The 24,507-nt window shown below is 43.7% G+C and overlaps 1 protein-coding gene across 3 annotated transcripts in view; it reads left to right on the top strand.

Moving 5' to 3' along the window:
- PDZRN3 (PDZ domain containing ring finger 3) overlaps positions 1-24,507 on the top strand; it is a 147,740-nt gene that overhangs the window by 54,839 nt on the left and 68,394 nt on the right. Inside the window, exon 1 of one of the 3 annotated variants that reach the window (XM_075287490.1) lies at positions 3,047-3,116. The exons of the other annotated variants lie outside the window; for them this stretch is intronic. The gene's annotated coding sequence lies outside the window, so the exon portion shown is untranslated. Of the gene's footprint in view, positions 1-3,046; positions 3,117-24,507 lie in introns of those variants that run through there. 3 annotated transcript variants of the gene reach the window in all.

Below are 24,507 nucleotides of genomic sequence, written 5' to 3'. Positions count from 1 at the left end.
ATAACACATTATATGGGCACTATACAGTTGTTATTTGGGGGGTGTTAGGTTGTATTTCAGCACTGTGTGGGAGTATTATTTAAGCAGAGTTTGGTTGTATTATTTGAAGAATGGTTATAATTTTTGAGCACTGTATACTGGTATTAATTGGGCACAGTAATCTGCTATACTGTATGGTGGGATTATCTGAGGACTGTATGGTGTTATTAATTAGACACTGTTCAATTAACCATACAATGCACAAATAATACCACCATACAATACTCAGACACCACCATACTGTGCCCAAATAATACTACCATACAATTCTCTAATAATACCACCATATTGTGCGCAAATAATTCTACCAAACAATGCTCAAATAATACTACCATACAATTCTCAAATAATACCACCATATTGTGCCCAAATATTACCACCATACAATTCTCAGATAATACCACCATACTGTGCCCAAATAATACTACCATACAATTGTCAAATAATACCACTATACAGTGCCCAAGTAATACTACCATACAATTCTCAAATAATACCACCATACTGTGCCCAAATATTACCACCATACAATTCTCAAATAATACCGCTATACAATGCTCAGTGCTATCCAATCATTTTTCATAGACCAAACCATTGTGTTTAGTCCAAATCTCCTCCAGTGTGTAATAACTGTTTGTATAGTTGAGGTCTCCCCCCCCCCCCCCTCCCCCAGCAGACTATATACAGCTGCTGCACAAATCTTGTTAATCCATCAAGCGCTGGCAAGTCCTATAGAAGAACAAAGACGTAACACAAGACAATAGCATGTCTAATGTCCTGAAATCATATACTTGTGACACATTGACGTATTACCGCGGCCCTGACCGCTTACTTGTGGCCTGTAACATTTGTCAGTAATTGGATAAAAGTGATGTCGCCATGAAAGATATCGTCGGCGGAGATGTGAAACCTTATCTACAGGGACAATCAGATCTTCCCAGGCTCGGGATGATACAATCTGTCACTTCAGACAAATGACTGCCTATTACATAAGGAAAACCCACTAAAACCTGCACCTCCAAACTAAAATTTGGGTCAGATTCTAGGCCCACTGGAGGATCCCAAAGTTTATCAAAGACACCCCTATTGGGCATTGATTTGGGATATGAGAAAAAGAATTGTATGAATTACAGTAGATTGATTTCAATTAGAACAGTGTAATTCTTTGTTTCCCCTGCGGGGGCAGTGCAGGAAAATCAAACACATGCTGCCGAGCCGATCCAGAGATTACAGCTGGAAACTCCTTCAAGTTCATCCCAATTGGTGGACCTCAGCTTTTTGTATGTCCTATTAGGACCGATAAGCTGGGCTATGGGGATGGACCCTTTAAAAATAAGCCTCCCTCCCCCATAATAGCCATTGTATGATTTTTTTTATATATTTTATATATTTTATTTTTTCATTTAATAGCCTGATTTTTTTTTTTTTCTTTTTTTTAATTAAAATCCATATATATCATTTATTATTTTTTCATTGACCGGTGCAATTAAACTAATAAGCCGTCCCTTATAATATCCTTTGGCGTGGAAAAGGCAAAAATCTTGAATCCTCCTGAAACCCGAGTAGGTTTTTTACAGCCTGTGTTTTTCAAGTCGCAGATCAAAGCCAGGACTTAACTTTATAGTCGAAAAAAATGTATCTTTTATTTCAGCCTCGACATCAAAAGGTAAAAGTTTTATTATATTGATGGCGTTTAAAGCGACTTTGAATTACGGAACTTTTGATAGTTGAAGGTTTTTACATCTGAAGATCAGATTTTTTTTTTTTCTCCTTTGCTTTTTTTGTAAAACGTCTTGTAAAATCTGATTTTGATATTGAGCAGCTCTGACCCCTATGCAGCACAATTACGAGCACCATCGGCACATCGGGTGGAACATTTGGACCATCTCGGAGGGCTAATTTGCCCCAAATCTGTCCCTTGTCCTGAAATTTTTACTTTTGCCGAGTTCTTAAAGGGGTATACACGCGCTGTTGTAATGTTTGAATGATTACAATCACATTATATACATACATCGCATGACTGCACTGACTTATAGGAGCGCTGAGCTGCATGCGCAATTCTGGAAACAGTCAGCAAGTTTGTCGTCGGTCACAGATTTGATGACCGGAGCTACTATAGGATTGCTGCACAGTCTCTGAAAAGTGGAGAAATTGAAAAAATTGCTTGAAGCTAGTAGGTATGATTTCAGCTCTGAAGTCTGCAGAATTATGAATGCAGCTCTGAAGTATGATACACACTGTAATGATAATTAAAGGGGTAGTTCCAGGTTCACACCAGCATTGGCTTTCTGTATGGGGGTTGCGTTCCTTTCTCTAAATGAAAAATGCGGAGAGAAAAGCTCTGGAAACCACATGGACCCTATTATAGTCTATGGGGTCCATGGATTAGGTTTCCGTTCAGTGGGTCCCCAAGCGTACCCCCAGAAAGGAAACCCGAACACAGATGTGAACCTAGCCTCATTCCTATATGTCTGATTGCTGGGAGCCCCATCGCAAGGACAGGGGTCCTCCTGTGTCACCCAATTGAACCAAGCGGCAGTCGCGCATGCGCACCATTCAAAGTCTATTGGACTGACAAAGCTAGCTGACTGCTATACTCCATAAATTAAGCTCATGTGTGATCACTGGGGTCCCCACACATTATGGCACTGTGTAATACTTTCCTGCTCCTGTGGAGGCGCTGCAGGGAAATTGATAATGGACTATATTATACAGTCATCACAAAGGCTCCACTGTATTCCCCGAGAAAGGACCCCATGGGCATCTCAACCTTTAAAACACTGATAGCGCTGGATGGATTCTGTCCGTAGATGCGACTTCTGCCAATTCCGACAAGCGCTTGCCAACATTCTGTTGTGGAAAAATAAACAAGACATGGATATTGCTTAGGCCTCGATGCAAGGATGAAATGAACACTTGTATAAATAATCAGGGACACTGAGCGGAGAGGAGGGATGTGGACTGATGGCCAGAGATAACACCGCCCTGCACATCCACTGCAAAGAGCCGGCACCACCTACTCTGGAGATCAGAGGCGCTACCTCTCCGGACATGGATGGGCCCCAAAACGCTATACAGTAATGATATCCTATAGACAGAGGACAGAGGGGGGGTATAGATCACTACACAAGGGGGCAGATGAGCCCGTCAGACCTCAGGGGAGGCTAATTGTTTACGGGACGTCATATATTTCGAGGGTCTCATGACCCTGTTCTGGGGTCTGTATTTGTTGTTAGGGATTAGGCTCGAGTTGTGTATTTGTAAGGAGTATGGTGTAAGGTCTCTGTTTTTAGGGGGCACGTTCTAGGTTTGTGTTTGTATAGAGATTCTGGTCTGGGGTCTGTATTTATTTGGCAAGTCTGGTTTGTGCTGTATTTGTTTAGGCATCTGATCTGGGATCTATATTTATGGGGTCTGGGGTCTTTGTATAGGGATCCTTGTACTGTATATTTTCAGGTATCTGATCTGGGATCTATATTTATTTATGGTGTCTGGTGTGGGGTCTCTATATAGGGTGTCTTGTACTGTATATGTTTAGGTATTTGATCTGAAATCTATATTTATAGGGTCTGGGGTCTTTGTATAGGGATCCTGGCACTGTATAGGTTTACATATCTGATCTGGGATCTACATTTATTTACGGGGTCATGTCTAGGGTTTTTGTATAGGGCGTCTTGTACTGTATATTTTCAGGTATCCGATCTGGGATCTATATTTATGGGGTCTGGGATATTTGTATAGGGTTCCTCGTACTGTATACTTTCAGGTATCTCATCTGGGATCTATATTCATTTACGGGGTCTGGTCTGGGGTCTTTGTATAGGGATCCTTGTACTGTATACGTTTTAGATATCTGATCTGGGATCTATATTTATGGGGTCTGGGATATTTTGTATAGGGTTCCTCGTACTGTATATTTTCAGGTATCTGATCTGGGATCTATATTTATGGGGTCTGGTCTGGGGTCTTTGTATAGGGACCCTTGTACTGTATAGGTTTACATATCTGATGTGGGATCTACATGTATTTATGGGGTCAGGTCTGGGGTCTTTGCATAGGGATCCTTGTACTGTATATTTTCAGGTATCTGATCTGGGATGTATATTTATGGGGTCTGGGGTCTTTGTATAGGGATCCTCGTACTGTATATGTTTAGATATCCGATCTTGGATCTATATTTATGGGTTCATGTCTAGGGTCTTTGTATCGGGCGTCTTGTACTGTATATTTTCAGGTATCTGATCTGGGATCTCCATTTATTTACGGGGTCCCATCCAGGGTCTTTATTTCGGAGCCTGCGTCTGTTTCGGGGTCTCTTTCCATTCTCTTCTTGACGTTGCTTGTGAAATGTGGCCGGTATTCTAGAATTCTGATAATATCACACGAAAGGATAGAACGGGTACAAGTGTAATTGTCCGTATCGTAGCCCTCAGATGCCGCCCCGTGACGCTTGAGGTAATATATACTTTAATGGAGCACTTTAAGCCTCTGAAATCCGCCCTGCTTGGTTTACCGGCGCTCCGTTCACTCAGATCGCCGCAGACAAGCGGTTTATTGTGTGACTCTCGGCAGTAAGTGGATAGGTCAGAAGCCATCGAATGTATATATGTAAAGTAGAGTCTAGTGATGTTGTAGAAGATGTGCCGCCATATAGCCGGGATCACATGACACGCTATGCCCAGTACTATAGGCTGCGGCTATCAGGTCGGGCGCATTGGCCATATTTTGGAGTCCGAGCCCCTTTTCCCTGCAGCAGAACAGTAGTGGGTAAATAAACTCCATTGTCCGAGTATTTGGATAAGAGAAGTGGCGTCCGGGGAAGCGTGCGGCTGTGTTTGTTCAGTGGAAATTGAGAAATGAATGTACAAATGGATCTCATTGATAACTTGTTATTCCTAAGCCCAGGAGAGGATGAGTAATGGAGTCTGTTAGATGAATTAGAAAATGGCTGCGACAGACAACAACATCGGCCTTTTAGTCCAGAGACTTCATGAACACATTTATTGCCCAGGGGAGATGTAGCAGAGCTGAATTTGTCATTTCGCTCTATATCATTTGTGGTTTATGAGCTCTCTGCAGTAGTTTGACCTGCAGTCCTATGTAAAGACACCGATAACACATCCCTATAGGATTAAATCCATGGAAATGACAAATCCAGCTCTGCTACATTTGGATAAAAAGTTCTGGATTTATGTACTTGACACAAGATATATTTCTGTAGACGGTAGGACGTTCCCACACCAGGTAGATCATATGTTTAGTGCATAGAGGGTTGCAATCAATTATAGTATGCAGGTAACCCGAAGGTTCTGTATAAGACAGTGCAAGTCACTGAGGCCTCCATTAGTGTAGCCACTTAAAGGGAATGTGTCCCCATACCCCAGCATATCAATCCAGCTCCGCAGATAGATAGGTTAGGGTCACCTGAATCGAACGGTGTTGAATCGAAGCCTCCATTGCCAAGATTTTGCAATTTTTGTTAGGACAAAGACGTCGCCATTACTAGCTAGAGGTAAGCGGCCATGTTCGTCTACTCCAAATAGCTCATTTGCACATTAGCAAAAACAGAGGGATCTCCGCAACGGAGGGAGCGATTCACAAGGGGGAAACGCTGTATGATTCAGGTGACAGTAACCTATCTATCTGCAGGGCTGGAGTGATATGCTGGGTCTGGTGACAGTAACCTATCTATCTGCGGGGCTGGGGTGATATGCTGGGTCTGGTGACAGTAACCTATCTATCTGCGGGGCTGGGGTGATATGCTGGGTCTGGTGACAGTAACCTATCTATCTGCAAGGCTGGGGTGATATGCTGGGTCTGGTGACAGTAACCTATCTATCTGCAGGGCTGGGGTGATATGATGGGGTCTGGTGACAGTAACCTATCTATCTGCGGGGCTGGGGTGATATGCTGGGTCTGGTGACAGTAACCTATCTATCTGCAGGGCTGGAGTGATATGATGGGGTCTGGTGACAGTAACCTATCTATCTGCGGGGCTGGGGTGATATGCTGGGTCTGGTGACAGTAACCTATCTATCTGCGGGGCTTGGGTGATATGCTGGTTCTGGTGACAATAACCTATCTATCTGCGGGGCTGGGGTGATATGCTGGGTCTGGTGACAGTAACCTATCTGCAGGGCTGGGGTGATATGCTGGTTCTGGTGACAGTAACCTATCTATCTGCAGGGCTGGGGTGATATGCTGGTTCTGGTGACAGTAACCTATCTATCTGCAGGGCTGGGGTGATATGCTGGTTCTGGTGACAGTAACCTATCTATCTGCAGGGCTGGGGTGATATGCTGGTTCTGGTGACAGTAACCTATCTATCTGCAGGACTGGGGTGATATGCTGGGTCTGGTGACAGTAACCTATCTATCTGCAGGGCTGGGGTGATATGCTGGTTCTGGTGACAGTAACCTATCTATCTGCAGGACTGGGGTGATATGCTGGGTCTGGTGACAGTAACCTATCTATCTGTGGGGCTGGGGTGATATGATGGGGTCTGGTGACAGTAACCTATCTATCTGCAGGGCTGGGGTGATATGCTGGGTCTGGTGACAGTAACCTATCTATCTGCGGGGCTGGGGTGATATGCTGGTTCTGGTGACAGTAACCTATCTATCTGCAGGGCTGGGGTGATATGCTGGTTCTGGTGACAGTAACCTATCTATCTGCGGGGCTGGGGTGATATGATGGGGTCTGGGGACACACTCCCTTTAAGTGCCCAACAGCGAGCGCAGTCTTAATAGCAAGGCCTGGGTTATTGAAAGCTACAAAAGCATCAGAACACTATGAGGAGGTCAGGGAGAAGGCAACGGATACCCAATGGACCCCATTAAAGCCATTTGGCTCTCAGGATCCGTTAATGTCCTTCATCTGATGGATCCATCTTTACCTTTGGTCCGTCTAAGAATCAAACAGTGTGAATACACCCCAACAGAAACGAATATGTGACAACTAATGTTCACTCCTATAAATTGACTCGTTCCCCATTTCCAGTATCGGTTTTCCACAGTTCGCCGTTGTTAACGCCCCGTCCCATTAACCGTTGCAGTAATACCATAAAGCAAACAGTTGACCTCATCCATTACCAGCCCGGCGTGGCAACTCCGAGGTGACTTTGGAGAAACAGGATATTTAAGTTCCCGTGAGTTTCCATTAAGACCAAGGTGGTGAGAAAGGCTCGCTGACCCTGATTTACAGTGTTTGGGGGGTTCTGCTATTGTACAACCCCCCACTAATGAGACCTACTCCGCTCTCATGAAAAGAGACATTGTCAGGCGGGGGGCTGCGGCGGGGACATCCAGCATTACACCAGAATAAACATGTAAGAGATATTTCTTGGCCAGTGATGGATGACGTAACTCTCCGAGTGTCACATTCACGGCAATTACAGATCTCCTGGGCTGCTGCAAATTCCCGCGTGGCCCCTTTAATACTGAAGAACTGTCAGGTCTTACTTTAAGTTTCCAGACTACACGTACTTACACGATCGCCAACCCGCCCCCCGTTACAAGGAACTCTCCTCGTTACTACTCATTATTACCTCTCATGTTTGATTAATCTCTGCGAAATTTCAGCACCTTGTTTAGAGAGGAAGTACCCCTCCTTTAGAGGGAACTTGGCACCAGAAAATGACCTAGTTTTTGTGTTGGACATATTTTAAGAATTTTTTAAAATATTTTCCATGCCGCAATATATATACTTTCTTCCATAAACAGCGCCACACTTGTCTGCAGGTTCTGTATGGTATTGCAACTCAACACCATGAAAATACATGGAGCCGAATGGTAACCTTGGACTGGTTTGGTGCTAAGGGAATGTCTACTGAATTTCAGTTGTCACCTAAGTTAATAGTACAGGAGATTATCCTAATATCACATTCTATGTGTCTCTGCGGATCCCGTTCTGTTGGCCGTTACTTCGATCTTCACTGAAGGATTGTTCTGCTTCTTGGAATCGGTTCATCTCCTATCATCTTAGCACATGGCCTGGAGGGTAAGAAGGATCTGGAGAACACCTGACAATAACCACATCAGTGCTTCGCTGGCCAGAAACCGTCATCTGCCTTCATAGGGTTTTCCACACGGTTGTGCCCCAAGGCAGATACCCATATAATAAATAACCGGAGGCGGCCACTATACGTAATAGAAACGGATGTGTAACCGGATATTCTAATCGTTCTCTGTTTATCCTTCTCGTCCTCATTAACATCCTCTAGTTACATATAAATGGATGAAATGGTTAAAGCTGACATAGAAGTAATACTAACAGGGACATGCATAGGATCAGGGGACCTTTAAAGGGGACCTTTCACCACCTCCACCTCTTTGCATCTTTCAATAGGCTCCTCTCTACTGATTCTGGAAAAGTTGGAATTTTTTCTTTAGCCTCCACCATTCGCGAGCAATCAATTCTCCAAACAATTAGGATCTCGTCTACAAGTGGGCGGTCCCAGCCTGGAGTGGACAATTTGGCACCGCCCACCTCATTGTAGAAAGCCTGTTTAGCATATTGGCTGATGAAACTAACAGTACTGATTGCTCTGGAACAGTAGGGGCTAGAGAAAAAATTCCAACTGCGCTGGAATCAGTGGAGCAGCGGCTATTGAATCATGTTGAGTTGGTGGAAGTGGTGAAAGGGATTCTTTAGAGGGTTTTCCAGGGTTATGATATTCAGCTTCACTTCTTCTTATCAGCCGGTGACATCATGGACATTGGTCACGTGACCATGCTTCAGCTCCGTCCCTTTCAAATGAATAGGGATGACTTGCAATACCAAGTAATGTAGAGAAAGTCCTAGAAACCTCTTTAATACTCAATGTTTTAGTGAGTCTTTTTCCTATTCCTCTGCTGCTTTTGCTGAATGGGACACTTCCTGGCTGTTGAAACTCTAAGCCAATCAGATGTCTAGTTCAGCTCCCTCTCCTCTCTCACAGCATGCAGTCTCAGATAGAGAGAGAGAAAAACTGCAGCTTCATATCCCTCCTATCCCCTCCATTTTCTGTAGTATTCTAGATGAAAATTCTTGGGATTGAAGAGGTTTATGACAAGTTACAGGGAGCTTGCGGGCAGGGAATGGGGAATTACAGACTGATGAAAGGTTTGGAAGAAAGCAGAATTCTGATACATATGATACTGGTATAATACAAATAAAACCGAGATGGTGAATAAAGATTTGGGAATGAGTTTACATATAAATGCAAGTTATTTTTTGATGTCATGGGAACAGCAAAAATAAGACTGTTGGTTCAGGTTGGGAGAGCAGCGTTGAATTTTTCAGCTGTAAATACAGTGTGTCAGCGTGTAAATGAATATGTTCAGGGCAGAGTGTCACGGAAATTTATAGCGTGTGGCAATTTACAGACAATATTAAGAATGAGATTACAGAGTGACTCTGATCATTTTATTGCTGCGAGTGAAGCCCTTTGACACTAGACATAGAAGCGGAACATTATTTTTCAATCAGACCTCACAAGAGAAAGTTTGGAATGTAAACCCTCCTCGGCGTATACTGCCGAATTCCCAGGCTGTGTCATATCACATTTAAAGGAACAGGCCGTGTCGGACTGGCCCTCCAGAGCACCAGGGCATCCTCCAGTGGGCCCAAGATCTAATACAGTAAGGGAACTCTAGTCTATTTCCTGAAGGATTGTTGGAGGGTGGACCCGCAGAATCACTTTATCTGGTGAGCCCAAGGAACCTCAGGCCAAGATTGGGCACAACTACACACACCCCAGACTTCACATCTGCAGACGAGAAGAGGAAACTCTACATACTATTGGGAGAAGAGGAGTCCACTGTGGAGATCGCTGCCCAATATGTGTCCAGCTGCCACCAAACAAGAGGAAGATGAGACCCCCAAAGACTATTAAACCCCCCCCCCACAGACCTTTAAACACCACCACCCACACGTCCCAAACAAGAACGACGAGACCCCAAGGACACACGTACCCCCCCAAACCGCACACCCCACGCCCACTCCCATCCCCAACCATTCTTTGCTTTGGCAATACCAAATGTTTTTTCTTCGGTTATGCTAATAAAGACCCTTTGTATCTTGTATCTAACTACAATGCCCATTATGCCCTTATAGCCCCAGGCCTTTGAAATACCCTAATGCATTGGTTTGTCACCTATGACTCTCCCCATGTTGAGTGTTGTAGTTGGGAAACAGCTGGAAAGCTATAGATTGGAGACCCCTTCTTTAGGGTATTCTAAAGACCAGACAGCACAGTGGCTTTACAACCCAAGAAGTGCAAGTCAAGGTGGTAAACCATATGACGTCCTCCATTGAGGCCTCCTATAGAAGAGACTTGCCACACTTCCTTAACTGAGTCATGGGCAAATCACAATTTTTTTGGTCCCCAACTGGCACTTTGGTGGACTATTTTGCTTATTGTAATGGAGTCTTACTTTTCCTTTGAAGGCACTTTAGGGCAACATTAGGAACGAGCATCTGGTCACCTGAGGTTGCACAACTACAATCTCCAATATCGAACGAAGGCCAAGGATCTCGTATGCAGACCAATGAACAAACCACCAAATAACTGCAGCTTGGCCAAGCTTTATACATCCAGATTTGTATCCATTCCTCCTGCTTGGCTTCCACCCCTAATGTGCTTGTGTGTACACGCGCGGAGCCTAGAATACATATTTTATATCACATTATTAATACAGTAAGTGCTGAAATAACCTTTGCTTCAGTTGGCCCTCCAGTAGACTCTCAGACCCGGCCAACTTTTTCCCCTTCTCTCGAAAGGATTCCAGTTTTCACTTTTTGAACATAAGCACGGAGTGTTTTTTGTTATTTGTGTCTTCCCGGTTGTTAAGCACTTAAGACAATATTGTACTTCTATTTCCCGAGTCTCCAGCAGTGAACTTGTGGAGCCGACGTTCCGTGCGATGGGTCTCTATGGTCGTCTGTTCCATTTCTTCTTACTTCAGTGCCTTCTACTGTGGCTTGGTGAGGATGTTGTTATTGGCGTCTTTTGGCGTGGAGTCTTAAGAGCACCATCGTACGGTTGACCGTGACTAGCTCAAGTGCCGTGTTTTAATCTTTAATGGACCTTGAAGACGTGTTAAAGGCGGCTCAGGAATATGCAGTTGGGAGCCATTACTCATTTTTAAGTAATTATTTGGATTATGGCGTCTGCATATTCCATTTTCTTATGATATATTTGTAAGACGTAGGCAGGAGGTAGAGTCTTAGCAGTCAACTGCTTTTTTTGATCATCGGGATTTTCAGCTTGGATAGATTTACCAAAATATAACCTGTACGTTATTGTCAAAATGGACCAAAAATGTCAAATTTTCAGGCGTATTTATTAGGGAATTTTATATAGGCCCCTTAGTCTCCACACCAAGCCATACCCTATGAAGGTAGAGCGCCACTTTATCAGTCTTATAATAGTTGACGATCCCGGAGCTATTTAGTGCTATAAAATCCTGATAATCTGGGAGCCAAAGCCTTACTGGATTATATAATTTACTGGTCTATTGGATATCTTTATAGACTAGATAGATCGCTATGCTTGGTTAGGCAAAGGAGATGAGAAGACGCTTCTCCTCTGATAGAGAGGAGAAGAATTGTTCCTTGTAGAACATGGTAGGTTTCATGTTCAACTCTTCTTTCTCCCAACATCTGCCGTCGGGGCCACCATACTTGTTCGATGGTCTAATTGTTGGGTTGGGCTGACCGTAGTCTATTGTGCATGGCCACCTAGTCTATTGTGCATGGCCGCCTAGTCTATTGTGTATGACCCTTTGACAATATCTCAGATATTTCCTGGTGCTAACCTTTTTCTGAACCTACAAATTATTCAACACTATGCCTAAACCAGTCCCCAGTTGGATTACAAGGAATTCCAGTCTACATGATGTCGTATTAAAGGCGTTGTACTATGCAGATATCTAGGTGTGATACAAATGAATTTCCCTCTTGATGTCGGGCTGCTTAGCAACCTTCCATATGTGTGTAAATTGTATTTAATCCGGGATCGTGGATCCGTCAATGGTAAATTGTCAGCAGATGTTGTATCTTCTATATATATCAAGAATGAAAGTGGGAAAGGCTCTGCAGAATACTTCACGTATCCACCCATAGAGCCATAATCCAGATCAACTTTCGAAAACAGATAATGCAAATGTGAGAAAACGAAAAACATCTGCTAACGTTCATGAGGCCGAACCGGGTTTCCAAAGATTCAGCAGATTTTTTGCCTTAAGAAACCTAAAAAATCTGAATATCAAAGAGTAAAACTCATCTCAATAGTTTGGAATGACCATGTAGGTCTACAGAATACTTCCTGTAGGCGACCTATGGACTTGGTAGGAAACAAACTTATGTTGAGCTGAAGAACTTTGTGTTGGAATGTCATCATTTCCAGTAGAACTAAAGAATGTTGAGAGTTCCCACCATCAAGACATGGATTCCATGATAGATTGCAGAGCTTTGGTGTCTTCTGTGCTTTGATTTCTTCTTTTGGACCTCCAGTACTTTGGGCAGCGTCACACCAGTTGAATATCAATCAGGCATTAGGTAATTTAAGACGAAAATATTCGGTCCAGCCATGGTGGAGGTTCTGCAAAGTTCAGTCAAGTTGATTCGAAGGACTTTCTGTGTGCGATGGTCATGCTTTTTAGTAGAACCTTGAAAGACTATTAGGACATGGCTTCTATGGTAGAGGAAATAGGATTGGTATCTTTGGTGCCATTGCTTCTACATTTGGTCCTTCTTAGAGATCAATATTATTTGGACCTTATTTGCATCAGATGTATTTCACACAAACTCCAGGAAGTATAAGAGGTCTCCTCTCGAACCATAACCTTCTTAGCCAACTGTTAATGTGATCTATGGAGAACTTGGTCTAAGTAGTTGGTGGTCAAAATGAAGATTCAACCACCAATTCTAAAAGTACCTGGCCCTTTCCTTTTAGCAACCTACGTACATTGCTTTTGAAAACCCCTTTCCCAACACCCTGACTGTATACAAACCCCATGGAAGGTGGATTCAAACAAACAGCTCTTTCTATGGTGGGTCCATCCTGTCCATGCCTTACGTGGAGTGGTCAGCACGTAATACAACATTTCCCCAGTTGTGGTCGCTGCCAGAAAAATGTGAACCCATCTGGTTCATGCCCTGACAAATACAGCTGTTCACCAGACGTTTCACATGGATCCATTTCAGTCAACTAACATGACGGTCAGCCAAACCGTTGACAACTCCTTAAAACATACGTCTGGTTTTCCCTTTAAATTAATTTTCTCTTGCATTCTTACAGACATATTTATTTAGCCAATTTTGGGAGTATTTCCCAAAAAGAATTGCTTTATCAGGAGACCAGCATTCCAAAATGATAATTCATTGGGGGGGAAAGCCGGAAGGCCATGCAAGAAAAACACACACTACACAAAAATAGTGATCTCCAGCTTCTAATGGACAGTCAGTATGATTTATACACCCGCTCCCGAGCCACCCCCATATCCTATAAAATACTGCGCACATAAAACACCAGAATTTATTTTTAATGTTTTGGAAAGTTGACAAAGAGAAGATGAATAGACAATTCTCACCAGCTCAGCAGAAAATGAGAACTCCATCATTCTCCGGGGTGAGGACTCGCCGCCCATTTCCTTGGCTCGCTAGGAATATAGATTGTGTATAAATTATACTGTTATATGCATTAAAGGCACTTCAGCTTTATATCTTACTTTTATAGAATAATAATTCTAATAGAAACATCATGATTTTCCCGAAAGACAATTTTTGAACAGGAGGATGGATGGAAAAATAACCTAGTCCCATATTGTTCCCAATAAAAGTTGCTGGAGAGGAGCTACTATTTGTGGATTTTTCTATACATGGAACAGAAGTTCGGAACATTGTAAATTAGGTTTGAAGGAGTCCCAAGAATAGAGGAGTCCCATGTGACAATTAATAGGATCCCGCTCGACCTTTGACCTTTATCTTGGTGGGTGTTCTATCATCTACCATCTCAAACATCTTACTATTCTATAATAGGCGCCCCTTCTGATTTTGGCACAGGTGGAATTTTTTTCCTCCAGGCCCCACCCTACAGCAGTTGGCACTGTTGGTTACTGAACCTAATATGCTAATTATACTCTGTACTGTCAGGTGGGTGGAACAGACAATCCGGCCCCTCCCACCTTAGTAGCATAGTGGGCGCTGAAACTAACAGAATGATTTCTCGGGATCCATCAGGGCTAGAGGAAAAACTCCCAACTGTGCCAGAATCAGAGAAGGGGCGCCATTATAGAAAAGAAAGAGTTGGAGGAGTTTGAGATGGTGAAAGATTCTCTTTCTAGAACACCCACCAAGATAAAGGTCCAGCGGGATCCTATTGTCACATGGGACTCCTCTATGCTTGGGACTTCTTCAGCCTGTTGAAGGTTACAGAGAGGTGGAGGTGGTGAAAGGTCTTCTTTAAAGGGTTTGGCCAGAAAGTGCTAATTTATGGTCTAGGGATCATTGATGATGGACCTGGGGATTTCGATGACATTACAACCTCCGGAACACATGGGTCCCCTCCTACTCTGATCTCACAGGTGGCCGATTATCTGTGCTATGGACTACCTGTGAGATCGGGGAAAGGAGAATGGAGGCAAAACAATGCTATAGAGTATATGGCCCAGGGGTTGTGACGTTGCCAGAACCCCCGGGTCCATCATCCGTGATCCCTGGGACCAAGTAAGTAAATTAGATCTACCTGGACAATCCCTTTTAAGGTCCTCGTATACCTTCATTGTATAGATACATCTGTTGAACAAGCTTTGGGCCAACAGCTGCTTCTCTTGACTCCTCCATACACATTGGCCAAGTATGCGTGTGTTCTGAGTGAAGAGGAGAGTACTTGCTCTTACACTTCTTTGGCAGAGGTTTATTTCACCTTAGAACAAAAGAATAGAGTATTGAAATTTCACATTTGTAAGATCAGGGGGTTCGGATAAGTTTTATCTTAAGTTCACGGACACTTGTAGTGTTGCTATGCCAAGGCGAGAAGACGACATATCTTGGTCAAACACTCTGTAACATTGGGATCTTTTGGAATTTTGTTTCTCAAAAATCATTCATGTAAAAATAATTTTTCTCCGTGTGGTTGTAAAAAGTTTAGAATAATATCGCAATAAATATGAACTTCCTAGAAAGGAACGAGTTGCCAAAAGCAAGACGTCCCACCATCTGGTTGTTCCATGACCTATCTTGGCGAAGTATTTGTTTCCCCCCGACGTGTGGACCTCTTTGGCCGGTGGAGATGCCTTCGCTTTCAGCCATACTTCACTTCCTAAAACCTGTGGTGTTTTTTTTCCCCTCTTTTTCCGTCCAGTTCTGTTCTCTGTCCCACTGAGCAGACCGTCCTGACTCTTGTAATAAGATCTACCCGCTGTTCTGAACCCTTGTTTGTCTTGGCAAGTCTCCTTCGCAGTTACTTTAAACAGAGACTCAGAAAGGTCTTCTCAGCCTTGTCTTGCGAATGTTTTATCACTTTGTCTCCTCTCAAGCCAACCCTACAATAGTCTCTGGTCCTCCCGACTTCTCCCTTTCGAATGTAACCTTGAAAATTGTAATTTAAAAAATTAACAAAATTTAATTGGTTACATTATACGGTAGATGTCATGTAAGTAATACCGGTCGTGGTGAAGGGGAGGTGGTCGGTGCTCTTAAATTTTTTTTCATCTACAGAAGCAGTTCTTGGGAGTTAAAGGGATTCTACCATTAAAAATTTTTTAATTTCTCCTTAAGACGTCGGAATAGCCTTTAGAAAGGCTATTCGTCTCTTACCTTTAGATGTCTTCTCCGTGCCACCGTTCGGTAGAAATACCGTTTTTTACCGATATGCAAATGAGTTCTCTCGCAGCACTGGGGGCGTCCCCAATGCTGCCAGAGAACTCTCTCTAGCGACGGCTCCATCTTCAACAGCAACCGCCTCTTCTGTCCTCTTCCGGCTGGGTTCACACTCCGACGCCTGCGCAGTCGGCTCTGCCATCGAGACGCAAGCAGAGCCGAGTGCGCATGCTGGCCGTATGCGCGCAAGAGCAGTGTGTGACCCCAGCTGGAAGAAGACAACAGAAGAGGCGGTTGCTGTTGAAGATGGAGGCGTCGCTGGAGAGAGTTCTCTGGCAGCATTGGGGACGCCCCCAGTGCTGTTTGAGTGCTGGGGCCCGCCCCCAGTGCTCCGAGAGAACTCTTGCATACCGGTACTTCTACCGAATGGTGGCGCGGAGAAGACATCTACAGGTAAGAGACAAATAGCCTTTCTAAAGGCTATTCCGACGTCTTAAGGAGAAAAAAAAAAGATTTTTAATGGTAGAATCCCTTTAATAATCTAATGACACGTGAATTTCTCCAGATGGCTTTTTTGCTTCGTACCATTATTGGAAGTCAATGATTAAAGGAATATTTTTCTTATGACTCGTCAAAGTGCGAAGTGTTGATATCTTTCTTGACTCCCCGCGTGGAAAGTTTTTTGAATTTTTTTTTTTTTAGATTTGTTTTAAAGTGACAGTTATTTATAGCAGCGATACATTTCCACTGTTTATATCCAATGCTGAAGAGAGGAGCTGTCACAACAGATTAGACCTATCGCTTCGCTTACACAATCTGTTTTCATTGCAGACATAAAAGAAACACGTTGAAACATCGCCCGTCTTTCTCTCCCTCTGTCCCCCTCTCGCTCTGTGGCCGGCTAATGGTATTTTTAGAAGCTGTTATTAATGAACGTGGCATTCCGCTAGTTTCACATATGTTTTCCTTCTCTGTCCTTGTACTCATCGGAGACTTTCCTCGGGAGGTCTTTCGAGCCGATAACAGGCTAGAACCATTGTGCAAACGCGACGGATGGAGATCATTTTGCTGAAATGTCGGATATTGAACGCAGACTGCTGGAAAACTCATTGAAAGTCGTGGACCCATCACCATTGAGATCATTAGTTTTGTATAATACATATATCATTTTAGGGGAAATGTTCCTTCTCCCCCAAGGGAGGCCGAGGAATGCAATCTATGTATCTGAAGATACTTGAGAAGGCCTTTTAGAGGAACACTCTTGGAAAAACGGATACTAAAGATGAGCGAACTGGGTTTAGAATGAACCGGATTCAACGCAAATTTTCCAAAAGTTTGTGAAATGACTATACTCTGGGGTCTCTTCAGTAATAGGTGGAGGCCAAGGGGAGGTATGGAGACTTAATAAGAAGTTATACTCCCCTTCCTTCAGCTCTCCTGGGCATCCTTGTATCCAGCGCTCCTTTGAAGCGGTCCTCTTCTGGCCTCCTGGGTAATGTCAAGTACCTTAAGATCACAACTGAGGTCCAATAACATTGTATTAAAGCGTCATGACATCAGCGCGGGCCTCATGTGGCTCTTACAGGCCTTGAGGTACTTGACCTCATCCAGAAGGACAGTAGAGACCCACAAGAAAGTGCCCAACGATGTCAGGATGCCCTAAGAGGTGAGGAAACGGGAGTATACCTGTAGGAGTTGGAATAATATCAAAACATGAACTTCTAAGGTAGGAATGAGTTGTCAAAAACACGGCCTACCACCTCTATTAGAAATGTTTTTGTTTTTCCTGTATGTGGACCTCTTTGGCTGCTTGAGATGCCTTGACTTTGAGGCATACCTCTCCTCCTAAAACCCAGCTCATGTTGGACCTCAGAATCGCCTCCGCTGGTGGGACCAAAGAGTCTCAGTCCAAAACAAAGTGGCCCCTTGGTCTGTAAAAGGATTGATGACCTGTATCCTAGATGCATGATGTCACTGCAGCAGCGCCCCCTTCATTTAGAGAGAGGATTATCTAGAATTTCTCCCTTGAACAAGACTTTCCTTTCCTCTGACTTTAGAAGGTCTGTGGCTGGGCTCAGAGCTGAGCAAACACGTTCAAGATATCACCGCTCGGTAAGAGTAACCCACTACCATGTCTGATTGCCAACCTGTCCCGAAGAGATTGCATGGCCAGCTCATGCCGTCCTTCCTACGAGCATGCAATTTGTTCCCTAATTTAGAGAAGTTTTCTTCCTCCTGTCGTCTTGTGTGACACTTGGAAATGTCGCCAGAGTTTTTCAGAGTGAAGTAGATGAGGGATTGGGTATCAGAAACATCCTGTTACCCTTTGCACTAGCACTGAAAGGTTCATGCAAGTCATACCTCCAGCGTCACCTCCATGGAAGTTGTTTTCTTCTTTCTATACGGCTACTCGATGATAGGAGATAGAAAATTTTCCACCCTCAGACGACTTTAGCTTATTTGTTGTCCTGCAATTTTGACCAAATATTTTGTTACTTTTTATTTTTAGATTCCATGTGTGTTTTTGCTCAGCGTCACGCCACCGTGTTCCTTTCTTAATATACTCGTCAAATCCAATGTAGAACACACTGTAGATCTGACTTGTATCCAAGGGCATGTATAGCATGAAGGCGGCCCCCGAGCCTGTTGGAGATTGTAGCCTAAAGGTATATATGGTATTCGAGTGTTTTTAATATAGATTATTTTTTCATGGATCAGTAAGGATAAAGCGGCTTGAAGTGTGAAGTGCGATACAACCGACCGTCTCTGTTTCTGATTTACACCCAATTAAAAGCCGCCTGTGCTATGGAACAGCTGTGGGCGCTACAAATAGTTTCGGCTGTAGAATTCGATAACCAAAAAAAGTTATTGTGAGTGTCAGGGCGATGGGGCGGCGATCTAATGCAGTGTCAACGGTTTGTAAAAAATAACATGCTGCTCAGATTAGATTAGTCGTCTCTTTAGATGTTGCCAAACTACTACTCCCAGCATGCTCTGCTCGAAGGCTGTCAAGGTATGGCGGGTGTTGTACGTCGTAACAGCTGGAGAGTCACAGGTTACCACTGTAACAGGTTGAGGTCCAAGGGGCTTGTCTAGATATGTTATCAGTATCCCACCCCCACCCCTCCTGACCAGGTTTTATATTACTCCATTACTCAACAGGGGGCGACGATGAGCATGGGAGCGCTCTCCTTCCAGGTTATAAAGAATATCCGATACCGTGATATTCTTAATTATATACGCTTTTAATAGATATACTTTTTAATTTCTGGAAATCTGCCATCAGCGGGAAGTTGGGGCAATCCCATATACGTTAGAGCAGGGGTAGGGAACGTACGGCTCTCCAGCTGTTGCAAAACTACAACTCCCAGCATGCATACTTGCTCTGCTGTTCTTGGAACTCCCATGGAAGTGAATGGAGCATGCTGGGAGTTGTAGTTTCACAGCAGCTGGAGAGCCGAAGGTTCCCTACCCCTGCGTTAGAGGGTCGACTGGTCACACCAAAATCAATGAGCTCAGCAACCTTTATTTATCGTGTATGATGGTCAACTTACCAAATATTACCATCTAACCTCACAAGATGGGGACTGTGCTTAGGACAAGGGGTTGTGACTTGATAGAAAATGAGATTGTGTCAAATTTTTGTAAAAAAAAAAATAAAACAATTGGTCTCAATTACCGAACGAGGACCAAAAAGGATCAAATGCTGCCCCACAACGTCCCCTAAGTGCTCCAACATGGGCACTTTGATACTTTGCTTCCACTGCTTACATTTTTTATAAACCCTGCTCACTATTCAATCACCCAACGTCAAAGGTGCAAAGACAGGACCTCATTGACTCTCGCCGTGCACCTGAACTGTTCGTCACAGTGTAAATGAAGCGAGTAAGACCTGTCCCCCCCCCCCCTTCATTGTTATGTGATTACAAAGAAGGCAAACAGTTTTTCCTTTTGCAAATTAAAAAAAAACCTAAACAAACTAAAACCGTGTCACCCGCACAAAGTGTTCAGCTGCAGGTATACCACATCACTGAGTCGCCACGCACAACTGGCCCTGAGTGGCAACATCTGGGTGAAGAAGAACGTTCTCCCCTTCACCTCTCCCAGATGCCGCTAGAATGCTGGTATTATCATGTGCACCGCTCGGTGGGTGGTTTGTGCTGGTGTTTGTTGTCACATCTTTCTACAAGCGATATTGTTAGAAAGAATAGGGATTATCCATCCCTATAGAGAGCGCATTATAGGATACCTGTGTATTCATGTACATTTATATTCAGACAGCTTATCTGAGCCCATGTAACAGGGAATTGGCTCCTGGATACAAACTACCGTATTTTGCGGACTATAAGGCGCACCGGACTATAAGGCGCATTACCCATGAGCGCCTTATAGTCCTGCCTAGGTCCATATATAAGGCGCACCGGACTACAAGGCGCAGCGCTGTCCGGTGCGCCTTATATGATTGAAAGCGGCGGCCGGCAAACTTTGCCGGCGGCCGCTTAACCCCCCGCGTGCCAGCCGCTTCTATTCATTTCAATGGTACGCTTCCATTGAAATGAATGGAAGCGCTCGGCACACGAGGAGTTAAAGAACTTCCTTCTTGATCACGTCGGAATAATCTCCTTACCTTTTTACCATAGCCAGCGCCGCCTTCTTCCGCAGCTCCGTCTCTGTCTTCTTTGGGCCTCATGGATGACGCATGCGCAGTCGGCTCTAACAGGCTCTCGCAGCCAGAGCCGACTGCGCATGCGTCATCCATGAGGCCCAAAGAAGACGACACGGAAGGCGCGAACACAGCTCAGGGAGAAGGCGGCGCTGGCTATGGGAAAGGTAAGAGACGAATAGTCTTTTAAGGCTATTCCGACGTGGTTAGGGGGAAGAGGTTCTTTTAATGGTAGAATCTAGAGTTGAGCGAGTACTGTTCGGATCGGCTGATCCGAACAGTACTCGCTCATCTCTAGTAGAATCTCTCTAAGCAGCGGCCGCCGGCAAAGTCTGCATGCCGCTTCCATACATTACAATGAGAGCGCGCTATTCAAATAGTTAGAGATGAACGAATACTATTTGAATAGCGCGCTCCCATTGCAATGTATGGAAGCGGCATGCAGACTTTGCCGGCGGCCGCCGCTTGACTCCTCGCGTGCCGCCGCTTAACTCCTCGCGTGCCGCCGCTTCAAGCCTTATATAAGGCGCACCGGACTATAAGGCGCACTTTCGATTTCTGAGGAAATCAAAGTATTTTATGTGCGCCTTATAGTCCGGAAAATACGGTAAACGTTGCAATATAAGATAGGATATAAAACATTCCCTATCATCCAAAAATCCACAGTGTCAGCCCATTTAAATCTCACTTCTATCATCCTGATATGTAAGCAGTTAGTTTATTCCAGGACAGATGAAAAGGGAAGATCCAGTAATAGTGGTAATGAATAACAATAGCTCGTGGCTGGGTGCCATAAGCAGGATATATGTTTGCTATGGAGTATACCCTGTTCACATATCAATATAGAATTTCTATAGAAAGTGTTGAATTGTTAAAACCATTCATTATTATACACATATTAACGTTTATTTTGGATTTCAATGCAAATAGCCCATGGTGGGGTTAGATCGGACCCCATTGCAGTTCCACTTTTTTGTATGGACAGCGTGTCTTGTATGGAAGCGCCTTTTCCTCAATATAATATTCCATATATGGGAACTGTAGATCTAATAACTAATGCTGAAATCATACCAATAATGCCTGCCATAAGTGTTATATCTGAAACAACCTAGCCATAAAGAAAGTTTGTTGTTCATGTATTCTTAATGTATAGTTTCCATCAAAAAATGAATTGTTAAAAGACTTAATTTATAATATATATACAAATTTAGATTCATTCAATTCTTAAAGCACTCTGTGTATGGCGGTGAGGGTTAGGTTATACCCCATTGCGGTACCTATTTTTATATGAATATTTTTTCTTGTATAAAACTCTCTTTTTTTCAATAGAATTTCCATATCTGTTATCTTGGACACAGCCCCTTTACAAGTTAACCATTTATAAAACATAGGCCATATGTAGTATTAAAATGTAACAAAGCTCCTGGGCCCCAATGCAAAATATGAACTGTAGCCTGCACTTACCATGTGCTTTCTGTATTATTGGTGTCCTCTTGTTTTGTAGAGAACCCTCCAGGACCTAGTAACAATGGCAACATGTAGATCTATACATCTAGACCTCCTCTAGCTATATCCCAAATCACCAAGACTGCGGTGACACTATGGCATGGACAGCTATTCCTCCCTACCTTTCATACACATACATGTTCGGTTGAGTCAAACATGTATGTGATTTCAGTACGTAAAGGGGAGTAAGCCAATGTGATAAACCTGCCTGATCCTTCTTTTCATCTCTGTCTGGGCAGAGTTGGGAGACCCTTACGTATGGTTCCACCAAAAATGGCAGCTGACTTTTCTGTAATGCTATAGGGGATATTGCAGAACCCTAACAGGACATGTAGACGAGACAACCTCTAGATTGATACGTTTGAGAATTCTCCGTCCCGCACCTGATACATTGTATAGATTTCTCCCGGTCATGGTTGCAGAGGCTCACGAGGGCAATGCTGAGGGCGTTTTACAAGCTGTCAGTATTAATACACACGTCACACCATAATAACCTAATTAAACCTATTAAGAGTCCCATTTTTCTCCCTGAAAGGCTCCGACTTCACTAGTCGGTGACCACGACTGCCAGGAACACTTAGTGAGGAGAAAAACTTGATTGAGACAGAAAGTCTACTGTGGTCGCCGCTCCGCCATGTATTAATCCGACATTGTTGCTTCATTTCACTCGGCCAATCCATCGCCTTCTCTTTGATGTTTGACTAATAGGATTAAAATGAAGTTGCTAAAAAACTGAAATCTGAGGTCAAGGGGAAACCTGTTAACTCTTTGTGTGCATTCACACTATGGTTTGTGAGGTTTTATGTATAGGCTGTATTTCTTGATCCTGAATGTCTAATCTGTTTTTATTTTCTGATTGTAGATTTTTTTATATTCTGATTCCGGGGGTGGCCATCTTGCCTGAGCTTCTCTGCTCTCAACGTTTAGTGATCTGCTTTACAGCAAACTCATGGCCATAGGTAGCAATAGACTAGAGTGATGACTTCGGTGGTGTTATCTATAGAGGTGTTCTCTTCTATTGTAATGCTGTCTATTGTAAATGAGGTGACTGCTGTAAATTTAGGCTTAGTGGCCAGAGTGAAAATTGCAGGATATAGCACAGTGAAGTGTAAAATCTAAAGGAAAAAAACTGGTATTAAAAGTAGCTAATTTATTTGGTGAACCATTATAGGCAAGGGAGCCGACTATTGCTAATTCTCACGGTTCACCATTACTGGGAGTTTCCAATCCAACAAAGGTCTTGTCATATCCATGAGGAAGGTTCTCTGGCGGTCACTTACTCCCCTCCTACCACTGCAAATACATGCATGCTTGGCTCAATGTGTATGATGGAGCAGGAACAATAGCAAAACTGACTCCTATGACCTTAGGTGACCTTCACCCATGACACTATATACCTAGCATACATCTATCTATATACCTGAAGCACGACACCATAAGATTTCCCAGCGCCTTGACACAGTTCGTTCTTCTCCTTGCAGGGCTAAGAAGGGTTAAACATGCTATTAAACATCAAAAGGAATTACTTGTAAATTTAATCTCCACAGTTTTAGTACACAGCAAAAAAAACAGTGGCTCCTGCACTGCGGGGATTATGTGGGGGCAGCTCACGTGCGCCTCGCCCCTAACCTCTGCTCCAGTCATGCATTCGCGTCTCAAAGTAGCCATAATGGCCACGAGAACAAGGTACTGGCTACAACTGGTCTACAAAGTCGCCATCTCATAGGAATGCAGTAGTATTATAAACTGCTGGAGATCAAGTCGTGATCTAGTGGATCCTCCATCATTTCATTTTAGATCACTAGTCCTATAGCATTTCCACAGCCTGAAATGGTTGAAGTCCGTTGCGTTGATCTGGAATTAAAGGGGTTGTACCAAGTTATGAATTTATACAATATTGATTGATTGGTGGGGGGTCTCATTAGTCGGATCCTCACCAATCCCTAGAATGGGGCACCAGTTCTGTTGTCCCAATGGAGTGGCAGACCGAGCATGCACCTTGTTCTTCATTCATTCTCTATGTGAGTGCTATCTCCAGGGCACAAGCTAGATGGGAGAATCGGAGCCCCATTCTCAGGTACGTTGGGGTCCCAGTGGTCTGATCTCCACTATCCATTGTTATCTCCTATCCTATCAATAGAGGATTATCTCTTAACTTGGTACAAGCCCTTTAAGTGCGTATCTACTTTAAAAGCTTCTTGGCCAAACCTGACTATTCCACACAGACCAATTCTTAAATGCATGGGGTATCCCAACTATCCCCATAGCAGTTGTTGGGGGGGGAGCATTAGGCATGTTGGATTCATACATGTCTGATCCTTTTATTCATAAGGGAGGCAAGCTGCCCCTCAAGACAAGTCTGTCAGGTCCTTGTCTTCCTCTCCCTATTAGGAGCACATGTTCACTCCCAATAGGACAACCCTTGTTAATATGACCTATAAATGTCATAAAGATAGTTTCCCTTCACTAGCCCCAAGATCTGGAGGACCCCACAT

This window comes from Leptodactylus fuscus, chromosome 9 (genome assembly GCF_031893055.1).
Source record: "Leptodactylus fuscus isolate aLepFus1 chromosome 9, aLepFus1.hap2, whole genome shotgun sequence".
Taxonomy (NCBI): domain Eukaryota; kingdom Metazoa; phylum Chordata; class Amphibia; order Anura; family Leptodactylidae; genus Leptodactylus; species Leptodactylus fuscus.
The sequence above is the reverse complement of the archived record's forward strand: the minus strand, read 5'-3'. Positions and strand labels throughout refer to the sequence as shown.